General features: G+C 43.2%; 1 protein-coding gene and 1 pseudogene across 1 annotated transcript in view; one reads left to right on the top strand and one right to left on the bottom strand.

Annotated features, from left to right (window-relative positions):
* The window catches only part of LOC131482920 (zinc finger protein 334-like), a 303146-nt gene that overhangs the window by 113458 nt on the left and 176737 nt on the right, over positions 1 to 12951 (bottom strand). The window lies entirely within an intron of this gene.
* LOC131482908 (zinc finger protein OZF-like) overlaps positions 1 to 12951 on the top strand; it is a 98135-nt pseudogene that overhangs the window by 53949 nt on the left and 31235 nt on the right.

The raw sequence follows: 12951 nt of genomic DNA, 5'->3' as shown, positions 1-12951 counted from the left end.
TGCTAGGCCTCATTGCTCAGAGGCAGTGTTCATGTCCTTCTCATTTATTAAATCCTTAGGGATTTATCTACTTATTTACTCAAGTTTCTTCTGTACACCAATCACCAATATATGACTTGTTAGAACTACACAACAAGTTAGTCCCTTGTCTCTGCCCTAAGGTGCAGAGTTCTGTGAAGTCTTACTAGAATACCACAAACTGCTGGATTATTATAACTAACAACCTGTGTAAATCATTTGCAATCTATGCAACGATGAAGATAAGTCTTGTAATGAAATGTTTTTTATGCTGTGCTTAATGTTCCAGGCTGAATGTCTTCCATAGACTCTTTTTTTAAAGATTTCTTTATTTTATTACAAAGTCAGATATACAGAGAGGAGGAGAGACAGAGAGGAAGATCTTCCCTCCACGGATTCACTCCCCAACTGGTTGCAATGACTGGTGCTGAGCCAGTCCAAAGTCAGGAGCCAGTAACTTCCTCCAGGTCTCCCACTTGTGTACAGGATCCCAAGGCTTTGGGCCATCCTTGAATACTTTCCCAGGGCACAAGCAGGGAGCTGATGGGAATTGGGGCTGCTGGGGTTGGAACCGGTGTCCATATGGGATCTTAGTACATTCAAATTTAGGACTTCAGCCACTAGGCCTTCACACCAAGCCCTCCAGGGATACTTTAAAGTTGACATACATTTACCTGCCCTGTGATGAGTTTATATTCTAATGCTACATGCTAATCCCCTCACTGTTTCTTTGCATGTCTTCTAATTAGCGAATTGCAATTTTATGCAGCAAATTCAATTTCACGTGTTCCACTGTGTTGAGTTCAATTATTTCAAAATTTGTGACTTAAATATGTCAACTTAAACTAAAGTGCCCAGGTCAAATGTTTACTAGAACAAAGGTTGAAACCTGACATTTTTTTTTTCACTTGTAAGTTCTAAACCTCAAGTATTCAAATTGGGATTTCCAACTGAAAACTCATTACATACTAGCTTGGGAGAGATGATAATTTTCTAATGTTTTGTAATATAGGCTTAATTTGCATCCACTTTCCTCTAGCCCAGGCACATTTTTTACAGATTACATTAAAAGTTATATCTAGGGCCCAGTGCAGTTGCCTAGTGGCTAAAGTCCTTGCCTTGCTCATGCTGGGATCCCATATGGGCACCTATCCTAATCCTGTCAGCCCTGCTTTCTATCCAGGGAAAGCACTGCTTATGGCCTGGAAAGCAGTTGAAGATGGCCCAAAGCCTTGGGACCCTGCCCCCATGTGAGAGATTCAGAAGAGGCTCCAGACTCTTGGCTTCAGATGGGCACAGCTCTGGCCATTGTGGCCACTTGGAGAGTGAGTCAATGGACAGAAGAGCTTCCTCTCTGTTTCTTCTCCTCTCTGTAAACCTGACTTTGCAATAAATATAAAATAAATATTTTTTTAAAAAGATAAATTTAATCATACACAAATGTTGTTGATAGGGTACAAGAGGCTAGCTATTATGTTTGTTGTGGGATTTGAGCGAGATCACTCCAGACAAGTCTAGGGTTTATTAAGCAGTCTTGTTAACTGAGCTTGGTGATAACAGGGCCTGCTAGAAAGAACAAATCACAAATCCCTACAGCAATGCAGTCAATCAAAACCCCAAGAGGAACAAATGATCATTACTCTGAAGTCTATCCATTAAACTGAAGATCTATGTCCCTGCTTCCCCAGCAACGTAAGTTATCCTAAGAGACATGCAACAAGTAATCTGGGCACACTTACAAAGCTGCAGACATTCACTTTTCCCTGGCTCCTCTGCCCACATTCCATCACTGCTAGGCCTTACCTCTCCTGAAACTCTTGATACTACACAACTAGAAATGCAAAGCATCTTAGAATTAACATCTTTATTGTCCCACCCAAGCACTGAAAAGAGGGTAAGGAATACAGACATAAATATTTAAACTCCACAGTCAGACCATAGAACCTCTAATTCTGTCTGTGATTGGAGTTCTGAATCCATTCATTGAGTTGTCGAGGGGAGGGGATCCACAAAGAAACCTCATTTGGGGTAACCCCAGACCTGTTCCTGTGTGTGCTTGCTCATACAGGTCTGGCAGAATCTGTCATCCAAATCCACAAGTGTACACACTGGTGGTTGCAATTGCTGGGTCAGTTCTGTCTCCAGCCCTGGTTTCTATTGAAATCATGGGTGTTGCAGCAGAGCCCTGTAATGCCCAGCACACACTCAGCCTTCATGTAAACCAACAGCAGCTGTAGCCTAGTCAGAGAGACTCACAATAACCCCCACCAGGCCTGCCCCCTGCCCTGGTTCCCATGCTTGCTGGTCTGTACAGCAGACTGATTCAGTCTGTCCCCCATGCCATTCAGCTCTTGTATATGTCAATGGGCACCTAAGGCTAGGTTATTCCAAAAAGCCCCAATATCCACTTCAGTGCCACTATCCAGTAACCACTATCCAGTGCTTGCAGGTGCCACTCTGTCTAGCCATGCTTGCCCAGTCCTGGTTCTCATGCTCCCCACTGGGAGTGGCAACCCAAGAAGGAAGTGCCCACTGTTTCCCTACTGGACCTTCTCCCACTTTAGGGTCTTGTACTCTCCAGGTGTTTCTGCAGTTAAACTTGACAGAATTTGCCAGTTGGTGCTAGGGTTAAGCCCAGCCAACCCACACTCACTCTGGCTTATGCATTTACCACTATGTACAATCAGCCCAGCCTGGCTTTCCACTGATCCAGTTCACATGAGGCAAACAGGTGTAGCCCTGCCAGGTCTGATCTGCCACCATCCCAGCTCTTAGGCTCACCAGTGGGAGGAGTGGTCCAGTATGGGAGCCCCTCTCTTACAGGGCTCAACCCTCTCCTTACGACCCTGGGGCTCACATGTGCTGGTTGAGCACTGTGGCCCAGACTGGCATGGCCCACCTCACCTTGGCATTAATCAGTGGATGTTTTAATCTGACCAGGCCTGACTCATCCCCAGTTCCAGCTCATGCTGCGGGGGACTAGAGATTAGGCCAGCCCAACCAGTTCCCTACTACCAGCCCTGATGTGAACTAGCTGATATTGCAGCCCTAACCAGCATGTCCCACACACGATTCTGATTCTCAGATCTGACAGCCTGGCTCAACCCCTGACCCAAGCCAAATGCATGCCAGTGGGTATCCTAACCTGGCCTGGTCTGGGTTGCTTCCTGTCTTAGTTCTTGTGCTTACCTGTAGGGACTGTGTTCCTACAGAGGACTTCCCCAAGCTCCTGCATCAGAACCCCTCCCTGGCAGATCTCACGCACACCAGTGGGTCCAGGCCCAGCCCTACTTAGTCTACCTCCTGTCCTAGCAGGAACAGTGGCCTTTCCTGACCAGCCCTCACTCATTCTCCTTCTTATTGTTGGGTGCTACAGAAAAATAAATGAATCTCATAAAAAATCAGTACAAGTCATTAAAAAGGAAACACCATGTAAATAATCAATTTCAGGAATATGAACAACATCATCCTTCATAAAACATGTAAGCTTTCATTAGATTAGAACAGAATTTTCTGAAATATTTACGAGTAAGATATTTTAAAGCAGAAACCCAAAGCCACAAATTGTGGAAACCAAGTCACTGAAATACATCTATTTCATAAACAGGAAACACAAACACAATGTTTACCACATATAACACTTGAAAGTCTTTGGATGAAATTTTGACAAGCCTTCTCACTTGGTCTCTTAAGTATTGTTGTGAATATATAATCACAATTTCCTATCTGTGAATTTAAGCACAGACAGGAAATGGTAGCATAGTGGCAGGATTATCAAATATATTACTACAATAATTTATTGATTAATATATTGTAGCATAGTGGCAGAATAATCCATATATAATAGTGGGCCTTTTATGCAAACCAAACATAAACTGATGAGCGAATCAAGCAAGATTTCCAGGTACGAGATCAAGATATACAATCAAGTTACTATGCACTACTAAGAAACAATGTGGAGCAATATGAAAATTTAAAAATATATGGAAAAGAAAATGATCGTCAGAGAAGTGAGATTAAAAGGTTAATTTATACTGAATTTTCAGTTCTGTATATTAAAAGGCGTATTACCTAACGTCAAAAAGCCACTACAAAGACGTCCCGGAATCTATTGAATACTCTGTGATTTGTAATTTGAGACTATTGTCACACATTTTTGGGATTCTAGACTTGAACAGGATCCTGAAGCAGAGAGGGAAGGAAAGGCCAGGAGGTGGATTGATGTGAGAGGCGACAGCGTCCCCTGCTGTTGGAAGGCTCAAGCTGCAAGAGAGGAGGCCCCTTCCAGCCTGAGGTGAAGCCCCGCCCCTCACTTCCCCTCCCTCCAGAATCCTACCTCACTGCCCCTTGACCCCTTGGGCTTCTGATTGGCTGCGCCTTGTGATGTGCTCATGGTCTGTGGGGAGCGGTCCAATCACGCGCGCCCAGGAAGCCCTGTGGCAGCAGGCGGGAGGTTGTTGTGGGCGCTGCCATAGGCACGTTGCTGGTTGTGCTGGTGGAGAGGTGCAGGTGGCTGAGCCAGTGCTGCCCTGTGAGCTCCCTCCCCGCAGGAGCCTCTGCAGGACCCCCGACTCGTGAGAAGCTGGGAAGGGTGAGTGTGTGAGAGCATCTCCTGAGGCCTCGGGGCGGGTGGGCGGGGGCCAGGAGGGGGCCCTTGGGGTCCTCACTCTGCAGCACTGACCTTGAACACTAGGACTCCCAGTTGAACCCATTATTGTGCAGTGAGAAGGTGGGAGTGTCCGGGGACAGTTCGACCTTCATGTTGGGCAGGATTTTCTTTTTATTGTTTAAAGCGCTTGACTTGGGGCCCGGCGGCGTGGCCTGGCGGCTAAGGTCCTGGCCTTGAAAGCGCCGGGATCCCATATGAGCGCTGGTTCTAATCCCGGCAGCTCCACTTCCCATCAGCTCCCTGCTTGTGGCCCTGGAAAGCAGTGGAGGACTGCCCAAAACTTTGGGACCCTGCACCCACGTGGGAGACCCGGAGGAGGTTCCTGGTTTCCGGCATCGGATCGGCGCGCACTGGCCCATTGCAGCTCACTTGGGGAGTGAAACATGGGATGGAAGATCTTCCTCTCTGTCTCTCCTCTGTGTATATCCGGCTTTCCAATACTAATAATTAAAAAAAATCTTAAAAAAAAAAAAAAGGTCTTGACTTGAACCACAGTGTCTGGAGCCCCCAGCTGAGTCCTCAGTGAAGCTCCTCCTAAGGGTCTGGGGCAGTTTTCTTGTTGCTGACACCAGAGCAGCACAGACTCCAGCAGTTAGAACAAACAGCCTTGTTTTCCTCCGAGTTGTACTGCAAGGTTGAGGGGCAGCATGTGGTGCTGGCGTTGTGCTTGGCAGAGGCCTGGTGTGGCACAGCGACCTTGTAGACAAGCCAAGGGAGTGCACGGGCACTCAGGCAAAGGGGCTTCTCTAGAAGAACCTGAGGAAGAAGCCGTTAAGGCAGCACTACTGATTTATCCTGATGGCTTCTGGTATGTTGTCACCCATTCCCTTAAGTCTCATGAGTGGGATTAAATGTGCCCATGAGTTGTTGAGGGAATAAGTCAGGCTCAGCAAAGAGCATTAGGCAGGGAGCAAATCTCTGAATGTCCAGAACTCTTGCCTCAATGCCAAGTGCTGCTCTCTGCCCTGAAAAATCACAACACTATGCACTATTTGCTGCAAGATACAATTCAGTATGTTGTCTTTTTTTTTTATCTCATGAAATAATCTATAGCTCTTTAGAAGCACTGTTTACTGTGAACAGTAGGCATGGGAGAAAAGTGTGAATGGCTACCTGACACAGCACAGGAAGGCATCCCTGCCCTGTGTGTGTGTGTGTGACAGTGGTTCAGATGACATTGGGACTCCTGTGTCTCCATCAGAATGCCTGGGTTTCAGTTCTGTGCAAATGCAGTGTGCAGCTACTGCCCAGGCTGGGAGGCAGCAGACAGTGGCTTGGGTACCAGTGTGCAAAACCTGACGTATTTATCTTCAACTTGTGATCCTCTATTGAAACTTTTACATGGTCCTCACTACCTCTTTTTGTTTTTCTGAGTTTCAAAATATTGTGTAACAAAAAACATGACTAACTTATCCTCTGGATCACTCATTCCCCCTGAAAGAAAGCAGTAGATTGGGGGTTTCCATTCAGAGTGGCAGCTGATGCCCTTAAACTTGAGGGCTTCTGTTGTTTTCCATTTCTATTTAATATAGCTAAGCCCCTCGGAGCTTTGCTAATTCAGAACTCCATTCCTTGGTGACATATTAATGTCATCTAGAGAAATGATTGATGCACTTTGGGTTCTCTCAGCCTTGGCTACCTAGGGAGTAAAACCTTGGCAAATGTCTGGGTACATCCTAGGGTAGTGAGCTTGGGATACACAGCAGTTTCATTTTGCATCCACAAGTTGGTTTAGTCAGAGGATAATTTGTACCTAGAAAGAATCTTTGTGAAGGTGAAGTGTTGGTGGCCTAGAAAACTTAACAGTTTGTGAGTGTATTTGTGACTGGTTTCATAAGTTATTCCAGTGAATATTTGCAGTGGTCCTATTCTGGTGGCAGAAAGGGTAAAAAAAAATGTGAATATATTTGACTGGTTTAAATAAAAGTTAATATTATTTGTGTTCAATATCTGGGACAAGGGTCTTTTAAGCTTAATTTTATTTTTACTGGAAAGCAGATATGCAGAGACGAGGAAAGACAGAGAGGAAGACCTTCTGTTCATTGATTCAATCCCCAAGTGACTGCAAAGGCCTGAGCTGCGCTGATCCAAGCCAGGAACCCAGAATCTGGTTCTTAGTCTCCCAGGTGGGTGCAGGGTCCCAGCGCTTTGGGCTGTTGTGAGCTGCTTTCTCAGGCCACAGGCAGGGAGTTGGATGGGAAGCCGGGTCACCAGTATTAGTACTGGCATCTACATGATATCCTGACCACTGCAAGGAGTGGATTTTAGCAGCTAGGATACTGCTCTGGGCCCTCTACATAACTTCTTAAAGGGGACAAAAGACCAGAAAGAGCTGACACCTGCTATCCACTAACATTAACCGGCACCTGTATATAGAGATTGAGCCTTGACCCTGAGGCGTCTCCTAATTGCAGATGATGAAATAATTGAATTGTGTTGTGATTAGTTGTTGGTAGTAAATTGCTATTAAGCAAAAATAGCAGAAAATGATGTTATAAAACCGGTCTCAGTGAACGCAACCTTAAGTTGTAGTTAAATGTTCTGCATCAGAGAGCTAAGATGATAGAGGAGACACTGCAGGCTGTGAGGAGTTCCCGGGTCCACACTGTCACATTTCTGGCTGTTTAGATTTCCCTCCATCAGTGCAGTTAGCTCCCCCGGGCACTGCGTCCTCAGTGAGAGTGATCCCCAATGCCTGGGTGTGTGGGGAAGCTGCTGAGTGTGGGTCTCCCTGTGAAGTGTAAGTAGGCTGCTTCCCAGAGCTCATTCTCGGTCATGTCCTGGTGCTTTGATTTCTAGTTTGCTCACTGATGCAGGAAAGATGTGCCCTGATTGGCATGTTACATCTTTGCTCTCTTGCATGGAACCTGAGTTTATGCAATGGTCTCACAGAAAGAAAAGTAAATTCTTGACAACTTTATTTCTGCAATTTTGCAGCAAGACTGTAAACAATATCAGCTGCGTACCTCTTGAAAAAATGCCTTTGTCAATTCATGTCTCAGTCTCTCTGATCTTCCATCCCCAGAGGTGACTAAATCCTAGTACTGTCTGACAACTGATGTTTGTGATTTCGTAAACTGAAGTTTTTTTTAAGTGTTATGGTATGGCAAATAAATCTTCAAAATATGTCTTTGTTTATTTTAAAAATTTTTTGTACGTTTTATTTGTGTATGTTCAAATGAGAATTCAAGTAAGAGACAGGGCCCGGCAAGGTGGCCTAGCAGCTGATGTCACTGCATATAGTGCTACGTGATCCCATATGGGTGCAGATTCTAATCCCTGTGGCCCCGCTTCCCATCCAGCTCCCTGCCTGTGGCCTGAGAAAGCAGTCTAGGAAGGTCCAAAGCCTTGGGACCCTGCACCCCCGTAGGAGACCCGGAAGAGCTCCTGGCTTCAGATTGGCACAGCCGAACAGTGGCTGCACAGCCATTGCAGTCACCTGTGGAGTAAATTAGTGGACAGACTATATTTCTGTCTTTTCTGTCTCTCTCTCTCTCTACATATATGTGACTTTGTGATAAAAATTAATAAAACTTTAAAGAAAAATAGGAGACTGATCATCTTCCCACTGGTTCACTATGCAGGTGGCTAAAATAGCTAGTGCTGCACCAAGCTGAGTCCAGGAGCCTGCAGCTTCCTCCAGGGCTTGCATGTGGGTGATCAGGGCCCAGGCACTTGGATGATCTTCCACTGCTTTTCCCAGGAGATGAACAGAAAGCGGGGCTGGAAGTGGAACAGCTGATTCCATATGGGATGCTGGTGTTGCAGTTGGCAGCTTTATACATTATGCCCCAATGCTGGCCTTTGCTTTAGTTTTTGATGTGATGACAGTACTTGTCTTGGTTTTTATTTCTCATATGCTAATTCATTGCAAATGTTTTGCATATAGCACAATATTATGTTACAGACTGTGCATAAACTCTGAAGTGTATGAAGTATTTGTAAAGTAGAAGGATTACAGTCCAACGTTTCCTCCATGTACACTTATTTTGAGTTTTCTAGCATTTGGATTGACTTTATTTTCTTCATGCAGTGTTAACTGAGATCTCTGACCACATTGCTCAGTAGCAGTTCCCACTGGCTGGACACTGATACTGAAGCATTAGCTTGTCCTGATTACTGCCAGTCGGTGTGTACCTTCCCTTGCTGTTCTATGAGAATTTCCTTTAAAGAATGTGCTGCTCTATTTAGAATCACTGGGAAGAAGTATGTGATCCTGAAAACTGTGTGAAACACTGCACCAAACATTAGTGCCAATTCTTTTTTAAAAATTATTTCTTTTTGTCTTCTGATTTTAAAAAATCTTATTAGTATATTTCATTTATAAAATTTATGGAGAGTGATCTACCGTCTGCTGGTTAACTCCTTAAATTCCTGCAAGATTGTGACAAAGTTGAGGCAAAAACAGGAGCCAGGAACTAAATCTGTGTCCATTTTAGCAGGTGCAAAAACTCACATACTTGAGAAATTTCTTGCTTGCATCCAGAGAGTGAGTTTGCAACAAGATGGAATTTGTTGTGGAGCCATAACACAAACACAGGAAGTTCAGTGTAGGGTGAGCGTCTCCTAAGCAGTTTCTCATCCACTCTACTAGACGCCCACATCTCCTCATTTTAACTGAATATTTTAGATGGTGCATATTCTGTCCTCTATGAAGATGTCAAGGATATATCTCCTGAATTTGTGGGTGTTTCCATAGAGTCTGTAAAGTATAGTTGTAAATAATCTAAACCCAATTGTAAATAACACTGTCTCATTTCTGTAGAATTTCAGGTATACTCCCAATTTCTTGAGAAGTTCAGGAAAAGTCTCAACTGTTTTATCCTATGCTGTGTAAGTTTTGTCATTCTTTTTACTTAATATCAAGAGCAACAATCTTGTTCATTTTTAGTAGTATCGTTTTGAATAAAGATTTATATGTTAAAAAGCATCAGAATGGAGAAAGTGAATGTTTGTACCGTCATTTGGTGTCAAACACTTTCAGTGATCCAACATTCAAAAATCACGCTGTACTTTTTGATTAATTTTTCTATTATTTGTTTTAAAGAATGTGAGAGACATCATTTGTAGTGTGATGTTCACTTTCTGATGTGGTTTCCTGCTAGTGTGCTTGGAAGATAGAATAAAATGACCCAGTTCTTTGGACTCCTGCACCCCTGTGGAGGATCAGAATGGAGTTGAGGCTCCTGGTTTTGTCCTGGACCTTGCTGCCTCTTGTGGCCACATGGGGAGTAAACAAGTGGAGGGAAGATCTGTCTGTCTGTCTTTGGCTCTTGCTGTGTAATTTTCACATTTAAGCAAATAAATGAATTGTTTTTAAATAATCAAAAAGGTGGGAGTAAGGAAAATCCCAGGGACTATGGAAATTTATCATAAAACAATAATAATGAAAGATAAAAAAATTTAATTAAGATTATATAAAATCCTGGGAAAAGAAAAGAACCTAGCATGATAGCCTAGTTGGTACTGTCCTAATCTTGCATGTGTCAGGGCACAAGTTCTTGTCCCGGCTGCTCCAATTACTATCCAGCTCTCTGCTTGTGACCTGGATAACAGTAGAGGACAGCCCAAGGTCTTGAGACCCTGCGTGTGCATGAGAGACCCAGAAGAAGCTCTTGGCTCCTGGCTTCAGGTCAGCTCAACTCTGGCTGTTGTGTCCACGTGGGCAGTGAACCAGTGGATGGGAAGTCGTTCTCTCTTGTCTCCTCTCTGTAAATCTGAATTTCCAGTGAAAATGAATAAATGCTGTACAAAAGAAACATAGAATAAAGAATTTCAAAAGCACTAAATGTGTTTTATATTGTGTAGATCCGGACAGTTTAAATCTTTTAGATATTGTTACTGTGAAGGGATGATTCTGATTTCTTTTTATTTTTAAAGATTTATTTATTTTATTACAAAGTCAGATATACAGAGAGGAGGAAAGATAGAGGATGGAAGATCCTCCATCCGATGTTTCACTCCCCAAGTGAGCCACAATGGCCAGTGTGTGCTGATCCAAAGCTGGGAACCAGGAATCTTCCGGGTCTCCCATGCGGGTGCAGGTTCCCAAAGCTTTGGGTCGTCCTCAACTGCTTTCCCAGGCCACAAGCAGGGAGCTGGATGGGAAGTGGAGCTGCTGGGATTAGATCTGGTGCCCATATGGGGTCCTGGGGCATGCAAGGCGAGGACTTTAGCCACTAGGCCACATCGCTGGGCCTGGATTAATCTGATTTCTAAAACTTCTACATAATTTTGAGCACAAAGTACTTCAATACTATTGCAAGGTACAGTGCAGTGTTTGTGTACATATACAGGCTAACTGAATAAACCAGGTGCCCAGGCATTCCATGTATCTTTGCTTTTACGGAAAACAGGGTGCTCCGTCTAGTTTCCTGCATCAGCTTATCCTGTTGTGAACTGCAGTCACCACACTGGGATGGGACACTGGATCCTGTTCCTTCTGTCTCACTTTCTTGGCTCCCTGTTCTACCTCCTTCCTTTCCCCAGGCCTCACTCTTCTCAGTCTGTAATAATCACCACTCAAAGTGCAGCTGGGAGTTTTTGAGTTTTATATATGTATAACATGCTAGATCTATTTGTATATTTTCCTGATTTTATTCTATCCAGTTTCATTTCTTTTACAGCGAATAACAATATTTTATTTTTAGTGGCTGAATACAGTCTTGGTGTTCATTAGGTTTCATTATCAACAAAATCAGGGAAAAAGAATTCAAAAGCAAATAAAGTTGAATCTCTTGATCCCAATTTCTGTTCATTTTATTTCCTTATTTACTTTCTTTGGGAAAATATTAAACAACAGTGAAAAGTTGGCATTCTTATTTGATTGCAGATCTTGGAAGAAATATACCAATATACCTCAGTTGATGTATATTTGAATATTTGTAGGTTTGCTCAACTTATCTATGTGCATAATTGTAAAATAAATGTAGCATTTTACTGCATGTTTTCAGAAAGATATTTTTAATAATGTTATCCTTCATCTTGCTTGTGTGAAGCATTTGGTGTGTTGATTTGCATTTGTTGCCCTATTTTCTACATCCTCAGGCTAGATACGCTTTGACTATCATGTGTGCATTGAATGGTGCTGTTGAATTCACTTTATGTGTATTATGTGAGGAAATTTTACTGGTTTATGATTTTTTAAATTTTTTTTTACATCTTATTAATATTGCTCTGATTTTATGATACTGCAGCATATTCCCTATTCCCTCCCCAAACCCCCCCCGCCCACCTAGTTCCTCTTACTAACATTTAGTTCTTCATACTCAGTCATATGTCCATCATTGCGGGCATGGACAATTGCAGAGTGTCCAGAATCCTATTGTCAAGATATAGTAAACAGTTTTGTTGTAAGTCCATCTTTGTCTGAAATCTGCTGCCCTGTCTCTGCTTCTGGTCAAATCAATCGGACCAGCAGGACGGACTGGTCTTTGTCTGGGTTCACCTCCTGAGCTCCCAATGAAAGTCCCTCCCCACCTGGTTGCTGATGGAGTTCCGGCTGCTGGTGGAGTTCAGATCACCATGCTGCTGGAGTATCAGTCACTGCAACACCACACCGTTGTGTCTGATGCTGTCCTGTGTCTGTCAGTCTCCAGGTACCCCTCTGCTGTATTCTGTGCTTTCCTATTTCCTGAAATATGTCCTCTCTGCTTCACCCTGATTAAATGATCTTCCGTCCGTTTAAACATGTCCTCAAAGAATTCCGCCATCTTGATTATCTCGGCTTATGATTTTTTAAAACTAGACTTCCAGGGTATGAAGTTATTTTATAAGGAGCTTTAAGAAATAAATACGCCGAAGTCTAATCACGCTACAATGGAGATTGCATTTTGACTGAGCAATTACATTGTGTTTGTCAATTTGAAACACAGTCAGATATAAGTTAAGTCACCCACTGTTGATTCAGTCTAGTTTTGGAATCTAAATATTGTTAGGCCCAGGATAAATTTGGAACTGTTTTTTTCCCTTTCAATGGTTTACAATAATTCAAGAAAAATTGGTGTTAATTTGGCAGAATTTAGTAATGGAAACACCTGCTGTTGTCCTTTGGCTGAAGGCATTTTATTTCTGATTCATTGTTACTTACTGTTAATTTTGTCAGGTTTTTAGTGTCTTTCTGATTCACTTTGGTAGGCTAATACTAAGTATCCAGAAATGATGAACAACTTATTTGGTTATAATTACTGTTGGTAATCTCTAGTGATCCATTGTATTTCTTTGTTTCTTTCCAGTAAAGATCAATTTTGTCAATAGGAAAGGCA

This window comes from Ochotona princeps, chromosome 21, assembly GCF_030435755.1.
Source record: "Ochotona princeps isolate mOchPri1 chromosome 21, mOchPri1.hap1, whole genome shotgun sequence".
Taxonomy (NCBI): Eukaryota; Metazoa; Chordata; class Mammalia; order Lagomorpha; family Ochotonidae; genus Ochotona; species Ochotona princeps.
This window is presented reverse-complemented; position numbering and strand designations above follow the sequence as displayed.